Source organism: Rhipicephalus sanguineus, chromosome 6 (assembly GCF_013339695.2).
Source record: "Rhipicephalus sanguineus isolate Rsan-2018 chromosome 6, BIME_Rsan_1.4, whole genome shotgun sequence".
In the NCBI taxonomy this organism is placed as follows: Eukaryota; Metazoa; Arthropoda; class Arachnida; order Ixodida; family Ixodidae; genus Rhipicephalus; species Rhipicephalus sanguineus.
The window spans coordinates 158,584,674-158,597,363 of NC_051181.1; the positions used below are offsets into that span (position 1 = coordinate 158,584,674).

Sequence of the window (12,690 nt, forward strand, 5' to 3'; positions counted from 1 at the left end):
CGCTCATGACAACTAGGTTTACAAGAGTTAATTAAACCTCGGCCAGTTTTTGTAAGCGCTTTTCGCGACTTTATTCTCAAACAAATGACGCGTTATACTTCCCGAATGAAAAAAGAACAGAAAAAAAAAAGCAAGACAGAAGGGCTTCGGAAGTCACATGCACAAAGATTAGGTGAATTGATACACAGCCAATTATTTTCATTGTATAGCTGAACGGTCGCATTTCCGAGTTTTTAAATGCGAAGCCTTTCTTAACGAACATTTGGCACTTTGAGCGTTTCTATCTACGTACTGTCTATCTAGCCGCCTACGTCTGGCTGTTCTCATGATCACCTCCTTAACTTGGTGTAGACCAAAATCGGCATGGGAGGTATAAGATGACTTGACAAATATGACTGTCGGGTCGTGACATGAATAATGTGAAAATCCTGTCGCGTACGTCGTCTACTCTTTCCTCCAGACACGTGTGGCACATACCCGTTACACGGGCCGGGGTGTACGGGTATGCGCCAGAGGTGATTGACCGTTTATATGTACCCAGGAACGGCGAGAACAGACATTGGTAACTTAAATGCGAGAGCGTTAAGAAAAACCGACATCAGCAGCGTTTACCCGACAAATGGAAAGAATGAATATTAGGATCACAGCAAGAATCGAACCCAAGCATTCTGCGTGGCAATCAGGTATTCTACTAAATAGCCACGCCAGGTGTATAGTCTGGTTTGGAAAAACAGCCTATGCAGACGTAATTTTACAAGAAAGCAATAAACACTACATATGTACTCCTACGATACAGGCGTCATATCAGATTAACGCCTGTCATTCTAGTGTTATCTCCGCTTTTATAGCAGTGTAATAAACGTTGCATTTGTATTCCTATGATTCAGCAAGCTATACTGAAGCGTTGCTCGACCCCAGAGGAATACATTAACGAAAGTTACGTATGATATTCACATTACTGCACCATAAAGTGCACTTAGTTTCGATAATACTGACGTATGTACTCTAACGTGAGGGCTGACGTTACGTCGCACCATAAGTTACCCTTTAAACGCCAGTGTTGTCGACGTTCCTGGTAAGCCCGCGATGTGCACACTGCTACTACACTTACAAAAACACGTCGATCCACCTCGTACCGCTTGGCTCAAAGCCATAAAATGCAGCATAGAAGTAGTCGCTCACTGTTTCCCATGAAATCGATTCCCACAACGCGTGGGATCTGCCGAATTTTTTTCTGAGTAGTATTTTTTTTTTCCGGGAAATTCTACATCGTGCTATTCTATAGGAGGGCACCCTTGAGCAGCGATCCTGTGTAGACTTTTGATCCCTGTGGGACGGCTGACCGACTTTTTCCCGACATCGTGAGGGCACTGCTCCAACGTTATGCAGCCGCAAGCCTGTACGGTTAATATAGTTTCAATGTACCTAGCTTGGAGACTTAGCTCCCTTAAAGCGTCTCCTTGTTTTTTTCCCTCTAGGCCTCAACGTCTAAAGTAGGTTGAGAGTTCACTGCCCTGTCCTCCTATGAGCGCCAGCAATTATCTCTGACTCCTGGTTGTTCCTTGACAAGGGGGGACTCACGTCAGCCGAAACAGAGGAAACGTTTCGTCGGAAGTCGTTGTACTATAGTTAGAGATCGCGTCGGCACCAGCGCGTCGGCTGTAGAAAGAAAACGGCAGATATACAGCGAGTTTTCAGGCAGCGCTGAAATCAATAGTCAACACGGCGGCCACGACCGCGTTGCCGGAAATAATTCGCCCCGTGTCTGACCGAGGACAAAGCGCCTCGACTTCGAGCTGCGCGGGGCAGCGGCGGAAATGGCGGCCGTATCTAATTGCCGACGCGGACAGCGGTCCCAGACAATGGCAGAGAAGCCAGTTCTTTTACGGAGATATCAAAATAAATAGTTTCGCGCTCCGTCGGACCTGTTTCTGTTACCGGGACAATAGCGCCGCTCTTTAAGCAATATTTCAGCCGGCAAACAAAGGCATTCCTTTTTCTTACTTCTTAAATTGATTAACGTGTGGAATGAATGCGGCGGTCTGCTGCTTTCTCCTCGGTGCAGGGCCGCCCTCTTTCGGCTGAATCGTGTTCCGGCGTTGCCGTTTCGCGATCTTCGTGCTTCGGCGCGAACTAAGTGCTCTTTTGTCTCGTCAACGAATGTCAGACTTGAAAAAATTGCGGCAATTTGTCCGTCATGACCGATTGTCTCGCTTGTGCGCCGCCACAAAGGAATGAAAATGCACGCGGCCAGCGATACTGCAGTTGAAAAGCAAACATGTGTCGTCGCGTACTCTCAGCAGAATAAGGGCCGAAACAGACGACTTCGCGTCCGATCCGGCATGCGGCGTACGACGGACTCAGCACACATGGGGCGAACTAGCAATTGAGTCGCGGCTCCGCCCTATATACGGCGCCTCGGCATGCACACTCGGAAGACGTGGTATCCTAGTAATGAAGCACGAAGCACAATTTTGCACAGCATGCTTCGTTCTATAACAAAATAATCAATAAAGCTACGTCCTTTTCGAGCGACAAGCACATCGCGACAGCCCGCCGACAGTCCACGACTCCGATAGGTTACGCCTATAGCAAGGTGGACGCCGGCCGTCGCCTACCACCCGTTCGCGATAACACGCGAGCTTGTCATAGAGCGCTTGTTTTACCAACACAATTTAGGTTTGTACTCTTATGTATCGTCGGCATACGCAATTAACTTTTGTCGACGTCATCGATGTGAAGAGCAAAGGTGGAAGCGAAGCGAGCTGGCGAGCCGAGACGACCGGTGTCGCTGTGTTTACCTGCGAAATAGCCTTGCATTGCTGCTGGCGATCTCACTAGTGGTTTGGAAACGGGCACTGTCTTGCAAGAATGGCACACTTCAAACATCACTTTACGACGTGATGTTATCACTTTAAAACATCACGCCAGACATGCGATGCGGCGGTCCGATAGGACGAAACGTCACGTCTGGCTGCGAGATGAAGGCAGAGATGATAACCATAGACTAACTCTCGGAACCAGTGACTGGAATATGTGCATATATTTAGTACATACACGCATACATTATCCGACTCTACGTATGGGCACTATTTTACGTTGAAATATGATGAGCCACGAGAGAGAGGGAGAGGAGAGGTCCTTAATTAGTGCTGGATATTTACCTGGCCGCACGCCGACCATGCTATTCCGGATGGGCATGATGGAGAATGAAGTGACGTAGTAAGTACGTACACAGTGCGCGACATACACACAGCTTTAACAAACACACAAAAACGCTAAAGAAGGCGTTTCTATGAGTCAGTGCACCGAAGGAAGTACAAAAAGCGATCTCGTTGCATGAAATTGACACAACTACCGTGAGCCGGAAAATCTGCGGAAACCTCGAAAACACCGCTTCCGGAGTACAGATACATTATTGTCGCCGGTATACGCCGTGTAACTAATTCGGCGAGTACCATTTTAAACAGACATGCAAGTCGATGTCCGACATTTTTACTCTGCAGTACAGCGCATTAAGCGCGGTGCGGAGGCTAAAATGCTGTAACGACGCGCACTTTTTTTTTTTTCGTACAACTCGGAGTATCTGGAACCTTAACAAGGTAAGTGGTACAATGTTAGAACTATAGAGAAAAAGGAGAAGTCGGAAGAGCGTCATTGCTCTTTGGCGCTGTTCTGCTACCCTTTCGCGGAAGTTCCTACACAGCATCATATTGTCTTGTTGAGTTGCACAGCAACTCGCCCAAGTACTTCTGCTACAGTTGGTACCGTTTCCTTCAAATGTTCCTTACGTATTCAACGGTATCGGCAAAGAAAAAAAAGCGCTGACCTTGCAGCTGGGCTGCCGTGTCGACAGTTCTCTGTCGGCCTACGCGCGTGTTCTCGTTTCCGCGGTGTCGCAAGGGCCCCGCATATATCGTTCACCGCAGACCAGCGGTGCGCGCCCACGCCGACAGCTGACGCTCGGCCTTGCACCCGCTGCTCTCGAAGCCTGCGCCCCGGCCGACGGCAAAGCCACGCGCCGACGACATTCTGCGGTTGATGGTTGGTTGCCTGGGCGAGAGGCTCCATGTGTCGGATCGGTCGCGTTGTCTCTCCAGCCGCAGCCGGTACGGCGACGGCTACAGTGTTTCGGCCAGTAACGACCATTTATTGTCTTCCACACTCCCGTGCTGTCAGTGTGCGCGTGCGCGCATGTGTGCATATGGTGTGTGTGTGTTGTTTCCTTTATATATTTTCTACCCTTTCTTTCATTCTTTTCTTCTTACCTTTCTGTTCCCCCTTAGCCCTTCCTCCGTGCAGGGTAGCAAACCGGATAATTTTCTTCTGGTTAACCTCCCTGCCATTCACTTAACATTCTCTCTCTCTCTCACCGGGTCTCATTTCCATCCTTTCAACCTCGAAACGTGCTTCTGTCGGTGTTTGTCGCCTTCAGTCGTGTGACACTCGCTTTCGGCGCCCGTGACCTCGGACTCCGCATTCGAGTCCCCGGAACACTCGTTGGCTTCAGTCACCTGTTTCCCTCCTTCTTCAGCTCTTTCATTCCTCGTTTTCGTTCTTTGTGCACTGTACTCTCTTCTAGGTGTAGACTCACTACCTGTTAGTTTTCGTTTCTCTTTGTTTTTGCATTCGTTTTGATGTCTCTGTGGCGGTTTTCGGTGTAGCACGTTGAATCCGACTCCCCGCGGACTCGCATTCTTTTGCGTTTCCCTGAGGAGCTGGCGCGGTCCTTCCTTTCGTGCTAGTTGTAGTACGCGTGCCCTTTCCTCTTCTCAGCGCCTCCTGAGCCGCGGTTACCATGGTAACGGCGTGAATCCGTGCCCTACACGTGCCTGGCACTGCCATGCTGCGCCTTTCCAAAGCGATGCAGCGCTGGTCCTTCGTTGCTTGCTTGAGGAAACGGCCGCCAACAAGTTCATATACGCTGTGTCACTTGTCGCGTCCCTTCGTACACAGAGGTGACCTGCTCGTTCAGCATCCGGGCCACAAACATCGAAAGCTCACGGCTCACGGCAAGAAAAGACTACGTTAGTCGAAAGACCATAGGAAGTCTTGAGGAGCTCATCTGTAAGTTGCTAATATTACTTGTACCGTGGTAAGCGAATCATCTCCAGAAAACGCAAACCGACTCCTTACAATTTTTCAGTAGGGACTCAGTTAAGCAGGCGTTTATGACAAGTAGTCTTCGGCAAGCACTTTCCTATGGATGCTGTGCAGCCGTCAGCACGCTTAACTCGAACGCGTCCGCCGCGTGGCCAGTGGCGGATCCAGGGGGGGGGCGAGATTGGGCGATCGCCCCCCCCCAAAGCTATAAGCAACCAAACCAACCCCCCCCCCCCCCCGCTTTTCACCTCACCGAAGGCCATTTTTCAGAACGTAGAATTTTTTCAGGTGGTCGCTGTGTCTATCCCAATCCGAGACTAGGGAAGCACCCCTCACACAGCCCAGCGCTTTTGTTAAGAGCGAAACAGGCTTTCTAGAAAAGATTTCTTCTGCGTCCTGCATCTTTCAAATAGGCACCGACGAGCACAAGCCTCAACTATTTTGCTAAAGCAACTGCTGCCTTATGGAAGCGAGCTAAAGTTTCCTCCCCACTCCCAGGGCCATCAGCTCTTCAGCAAAGCGAGGGGTCTTCAAATTCTGCCATCTTTTTCTCAGAGACAGGAGTCTGTTCTGTGTCATTCAAACTGGCATCTTTCGTCCCACCACGGCCGGGCTAGACTGCACGTGCGCGCTTGAGCGCGCACGTGCAGTCTAGCCCGGCCGTGGTCCACAAAGCGTGCAGAACAAGTTACCTTTTAGGCAACCTTCAGCGGGCTGGTCCAAAAAAAAAAAAAAGAAGGAAGGCAGGCAGTGGTGCTGTGAATTATATTCGCCGAAGTACCGAGCAAGCCTCCGAGAGCACGTGCGCGGGGTATAATCGAGCGCGACTCCGAAAGCTCCGTTTGACCGTCCTTAGGCTGCGGAGATAGAAAGGGCATTTTCTGGCAACACGACCGGCCAGAAAAAAAGGCAATGGGGAGGAGGGGGCGGGGTAACAAATGGAGGCTTACTCCGAAACTACGTTCAAGGAATACTAGAGCTCGCCGTTGTGGGAATACTCATTTATCGAGCAGGTGGCCTGCCCTTCCCTCTTTCACCCTCCTCTTACCAACAACACGGATACGTGTTCCCCAATGTTTAGCGGAAATATGCGAAATTTTAGATAATGAAATGGCACTGAGCAATGCAACTGAGAACAAAAATAATGAGCATTTGGTTACTAACGTGAAGTTTTAAAGTTGGGCAACGCCCCCTTCCCCCCTCTCCCCCCCCCAACAACCAACCCCCCCCCCCCCAAAGCAAGCGCCTGGATCCGCCCCTGCTGATATGTAGGCTTATACGTGTCCGAGAACGCACGCACCTTTCACGAACTGTGTGCATGTTTGCAAGAAGTTCCTGACAGTTCTGAACAAGGGCATCATCACCGTGATCAGTGAGCACCAGCAGCTGGTCATGACTTGTTATAGGATCCGGTCGTGATCGTGGTGACGAGGGGTCCATGTGTAGTGAAGTATGTCGTATAGTAGAGCTGTTGGAATTCTGATGCCTCGGTCATTTCGTCGACAAATTGTCTGACGACAGAGCCAGCGACATGTCGGAACCTGAAGCCACCCTTCACGTTGGTGAGCATAGGCGTGCGCAGGGTTCCCTTTCAAGGGAGGGGGGGGGGGGGGGGGCAGGTTCGTTGCAGCGCCCCCCTCCCAATTATGTCAATGTATGGCGCTGACATTGCGCCCCCCTCCGTGTCTCAGCGCCCCCCCTCCCTATTATCTCAATGTGGGGGGCTGACTTTGCCCCCCTGCCCCCTGTGCGTACGCTATGTTGGTGAGGTTAAGGCCGTCGAGGCTGGTAGGCCTGGATAGTGCTACGAGACAACATCAGTGGATGGGTTTTGTCGTATTCGTAGACTACCTGGGCGTATGTTGCCTAGTAGCCTAGTCTACAAAGCGGCTGTCAATCAATCTGGCATCATCCTCTGTCAGCATGAGGCCATCGCCCAGCCTCGTAAGAAATGAAGAGGAGACTGCGCCGTTCTGGTGGCGAAGTGCACATTACGGTGCGGTGATGTGGATATCATATGTAACTTCGTAATGTATTCCTCCGGGGTCGATCTGTGCTTCAATATAGCTTGCTGAATCATAGGAAACAATCATGCAATGCTTATTAGACTGCTATAAAAGCGGAGCCAACCTGTAACTACAGACGTTAATCTGATATGACCCCTGTATCGTAGGAGTACACATCGTAGGGTATCATGTAGTGTTTATGCTTTTTTGTAAAATTAGATAGCCAGCACCACAACCACAATGACGTTGCACCGAATTATGCCTGCGTAGGCTGTTTTCCAAACAGTTTATAGACCTGGCGTGGCTCAGTGGTAGAATACCTGATTGCCACGAAGAATGATTGGTTCGATTCCTGCTGGGATCCTAATTTGCACTCTTTCCATTCGTTGAGTCAACGCTCCAGATGTTGGTTTTCCTTAACGCTCTAGCATTTAAGTTACCAGTGTTCTCGCCGTTCCTGGGTAGATATAAACTGTCAATCACCTGTGGCGCATACCCGTACACCGCGGCCCGTGATAAACGGGTATGTGCCACACGTGTCTAGGGGAAAGGGTTTGACGACGTACACGACAGGAATTTAACGTTCTTCATGTCATGAACGGCAGTCATATCGTCAAATCCTCTTACACTCCCATGCAAATTTTGGTCCACACCAAGTTAAGGAGGCGACCATGAGAGCACCAAGACGTAGGCGGCTAGATAGATAGATAGATAGATAGATAGATAGATACGTAGAAGAAACGCTCAAAGTGCCAGAGGTTCGCTAAGAAATGCTTCGCATTTAATACGTTGAACCGGCAAGTCACTGGAGCCGTTTCGACAAGAGGGCTTTTCTTCGTCAGGGCGCGACCCAGGCATCACAGCTGCACGTAGCTTCCGTACCGGCGATTAAAAAGAAAGAAAGAAAGAAAAGAAAATGTGTCCATCGTGATTGAGTAAACTATTATTCACTGCGAAAATCGCACTTCAACCTAAGTGGTGTCAACTTGCCACTTCAGTAGCAGCTGTTTTCAGTGAAGCTGAGTCAACTCTGTGGTTCTGCATCTGTGGAGAAGTTTTAGTTGAATGAGGCCTGCGCATGTGTGTATCGCGTTGATCGGGATTTGTTATTACAGTTTCTGGGTAAATGAGGGCTTCCTTTTATGCGGGGCCAGTAATGGGTGCGCTAAGAGCAAGGAAACTCGTCAGCAGGTGTAATAAGACTGCCCTTGGACCAGCTAGTAAACAGAACTGTGCTTGTAACGTGGAATATGTCTTTAATGCCGCCACCAACGTGCGGATTGATTGCCTACTTGGTTACCCTCTGTATTGGTGCGTTATTTATACAGATCTAAGGCAGAACTGAGTGTTGATATTGTATTGATGCTAGACTGATGCATTACGTTTGGCGTTCAACACTTCAAAACTTACCTTTCAGGTGTTGTTTCTTTGCGGGCGGCTGGGTATTCTTTATGAAGAAGTTGTTCAAAGACTATGAGGTAACTTATGCATGCATACAATAGAAATGTTCATAATAAAAATGTCAGTATGGCTGTTTGATGATGTAGGCAGAAGTGAAACGCAACATGGTCGCAACACATCAACATAAAGCTATACAAATTGGTTGTTCACGTGTACCACTTTATCAGCATGTTCCCTGAATGTGGCTCTCGGCTCCATGATTCTGTTATGGGCAAAACAACGGACTGAGCTGCGAAAGTAAAGCTCTGGTTTGCCTTGATGCTCACCCACATTGACATTTCTCCCTTTCTGCTGCGTCATCTGAAAAATTTATTATATCTTGTGCCGGGCTAATTCACCTGACACTCGTACCTGCACACTGAGAAGTTGAATACTGTTCAATGGACCTTTTTCATGGGTGCTTTCTGCGCATGCGCACTGGAAATACTTCGATGGCACTACCCCGAAACATTTTTGGTGGCGCATGGCCTCCAAAACCTGCCGGCGCCTGGTCTCGGAGGCCATGGGAGCAAAGGAATGCACAAGCTCCCACGCTGTCGCGTCGACCGGCAAGCCACCGTATTTGCTTTTAGCTCTCGCCGATAGAGGTGCTGTACCTAATCGTGAAAAACGTCCATTCGCTTCAGTGCTATGGACGCTGCAGTGACAACTCAACTTGCAAAAACTGGTCGCTCACAGTGCAACAAAAGTCGCACAAAAACAATATAAACCATTCCTTTTCTTGAATAAAGCTGAATAATTTCAAAACTCTTACGAATTTAGAGTTAACTCATAAAAAAAAATGGAGGCATACACCTCTATAGGCAACTTGAGAAGAACGCCATTGTTCTGTACGCAATTACTGCTGCTTGTTCACAGAAGTTGACACATATATATGTTTTTATGAAATGCTGAAGTAATGCCAACATTTCAAATCAATTTTTAAGGCAGAGCATTGGCTAGCCTGATCCCACTTCACTGATATGTTTTGTCCACATATGGGATGCTGGAATACAAAGGGTTAAACCTCAACATAGTTAAATCTCATCATATTGATCATCCTTCCACCTCGTCTTAAATGATTTTTAGCAGGTGCAGATATTAACACACCGAATTTCACTTGTAGCTTATCGCATTGTTTTTAGGCCTTCGTTTTGAACAGTCTACTCAGTGTTTTACAAGAAAGCATTATGTCATGTTCCTGTACCGGATATTTTGGAATATTTTGATTCTGTGTTTCCATGCAGGTTCATCATCTGTCTGTGCAGCTACTGTTTTCTATAACTTTCTCACTGTCTTGCACATGTTTGAGTTGATCATATTTGAAATCCTGGGCTTCCCGATACAAGGTAAACACTGAATTTCTAGCCTGCATTTTCATTTATGTGATCAACATAGAACGTAATACTGAAAGACAAAAGTCTGATAAAAAAATTTCTGAAGTGCGGAGAAACATCACATAGATTCGTTCCCTGTGATACATTTTGTGACAGCAGTATCTGCAAAGACAGAAAAGGTGTACAGTTTTTCATATAACCAGTTTACAAATAAAATTGCTACACATGGTATCCCTGTTAACATTTGGCCAAGTTACCAAAAATGGGGGGTACAAGGGCAGAACCAACTGCATGTTGTCATCAGAAGTCTTCCACAAACAGTTTTTGTTATATTTGCTAATTAGCTGAAATTGATTAGATTGGTTTGATAACTGTGGGTGTAATGACATAAGTTTTGATGCAAAGCATTTGAATTTAAAAAAATGTGCTCAATAGTTTCCAGCCTGCATTTTCTCAGTGGTGTTTGAATGGTCAAAGCATTGTGTAGGGCTGTGTAAAGATTTTGGACTAGCACTGGCAAAATGTTTTAAAAAATCATTCAAACCACTTTATCTGGAAGCTTTTTTTGTTGTTGTTAGGCTTTGTATCTTATCAAAATGCATAAACTTCCACTGCATAGATTGTGTTATTTGCTGCTGCGGAAACCACACAATGCCTCTCTATTTGATGTGAGGCGCAAACTGATAGCATTGTAGACCAGATGTAAGAAGAGACATTTGTCCTCATTGGCTGATGCCAAATAATCTAACATGCATGTACCAAACGGGAAGGCACTTGCATGCTAGTGATGCCTTCTTGAAGCTCCTTGTGAAGCTACACACCTACTATACATGATTGTGAAGTGTGTACAAGATTGGTAATACACAAGGGGCCCCAAAGTTAGAAACTGTCAGGGGGCTCCCATACATGATGTTAACGGGAGAAGAAACAAAATATGTATCATTCAGAGGTTACGGTATCTTCGGTGAGAAAAAAAAATGCACAGTGCGAAAAAACGAAAGTGAAAATGTTGCTCTTGTTCTGATACCTCATATCAATAATATCTTGGTCCATCTTAGCTAGGACACATTGTGTAACACTGTGAAAGATGGTGCATCACTTAAAGGGACACTAAGGCAATAACAATTTATGTCAGAGTGAAAAGTGAATCTTTGATAGCACCTAAAACGTCAGTATTATCAGCAGCAGTGCCCTACTGATCGAGAAATTAGGGTAAATGTAGGACACGATATGCGCCACTAGTGTGACATTTTGGAACGAGCCTGATGATGTCAAGAGTCCCGAGTACAATTAATCACTAGCAGTCAACTACTTATAATAAAAAAAATAACATTCTGTACATTGCAAGACGTAATAAAATGCTGCTTTTGCTTTTTTGTGTCATTCAGGAAAAAAAAGAACTGGGCATTACGAAGGAAATTGGCGCGGGTCGTTTAAAAGTTCCATTTTCGCCGGGCTGCGCGCCGTCGCGTCTCAGTGGTAGTTTCGTTATCATGTACTGTTGCGTGTGCTTTGCACGCTCATGAAAGTAGCTGTAACAGAAAGTTCAACAAAATTCCGCGTGCCTGTTATGTTGCCGGGTGCCTGAATGATGTGTGCCGCTTGAGCAACAGCAGCTGCAGCAAAGAAACCAACATGACTTTCCAATGGGTGCTGCAAATAAACCCCTACGCCGAAGTGGCCGAGTGCCATGCCTCTGTGACAGTGTGCTAAACAACCAAGAAATCTGCAGTGCCGTGCCTCTGTGACAGTGTGCTAAACAACCAAGAAATCTGCACTTTTGTGCAGAGGATTACGAGATCAACCACAACTTGGGCAAGGCTTGTAATGCGCCCTTCAGAGCAGAAACCGCAGTAAAGGCGGGCAACGTTGGGCAAGGCAAGTGCTAGGTGTGGAGGCCATTTCCAGGCAGGCGATTTGAAGTGCGCTAATGCTGTGCAGACCACTAAAATGTTATTTTCTTTCAAAATAAGCATTTTCTTGGCATGAAACAAGCACTAAGAGGTTTCTGGAACGCTATTTCATCTATCAACGTCGACTTAACATTTGCCTTTAGTGTCCCTTTAATACCCGTGTCACATGGGCGTTTGGAAGGCCTTCCAACCGATAGTCTATTGACTCAATGGTCAAGCACGATCTGCTACGCAGGGGTTTCGAAGGCCATCTAGTCAACGGAGCACCCCACAACTCCATCAAAACTTCGATGGCTATTGAGTGACGGAAGCAGATACAGTGCAAACATGCTCTCTCGTTCACCGTGTGCTCGTACTCGCGATTAGAAAAATTTAACCAGTATGCTTTAAAAGCAGTATATGTGATCTTTATGAAATATTCAATAAAGCATGTTGCTACTTGAAATGTGCAAATTGCACATACTCTCGAAAACAGCAACGTGCTTGTCTTCATCGTGCCGTCTGGCCATGTCTCACCCGCCACAGTTTCACTGCTCAAGAACTTGAAAACTAAATACGCAATCATAACTACGAATAAACTATTTATTGAAATGTTCAAACAAAACAACAGATTTATTTGTGACTTTAAGTGTATTTATCTTATTTAACCTTTGTTGACATGAATACAAAAATAAAGATCCGCAGCGCCACACCATTTTTGCGAGAAACGCCCGAACCACTCAATGGCCATTCAAAACTGCTGTGTTGCAGCGCGACAACTCCATCGACTCGATAGAGTTGTGGCGTTTCGATGGCCATCGACTGGATGGCCTTTCAAAAGTGCCCGTGTGACACAGGTATAAGGCACCTTTGCGTGTGTATGTGCTCATGTGTGTGAGAGAGGGAGAGCTC

At 47.0% G+C, this 12,690-nt stretch overlaps 1 protein-coding gene across 1 annotated transcript in view; it reads right to left on the reverse strand.

Moving 5' to 3' along the window:
• LOC119396884 (elongation of very long chain fatty acids protein AAEL008004) overlaps nucleotides 1-12,690 on the reverse strand; it is a 381,218-nt gene that overhangs the window by 185,745 nt on the left and 182,783 nt on the right. The gene's annotated exons all lie outside the window — the stretch shown is intronic.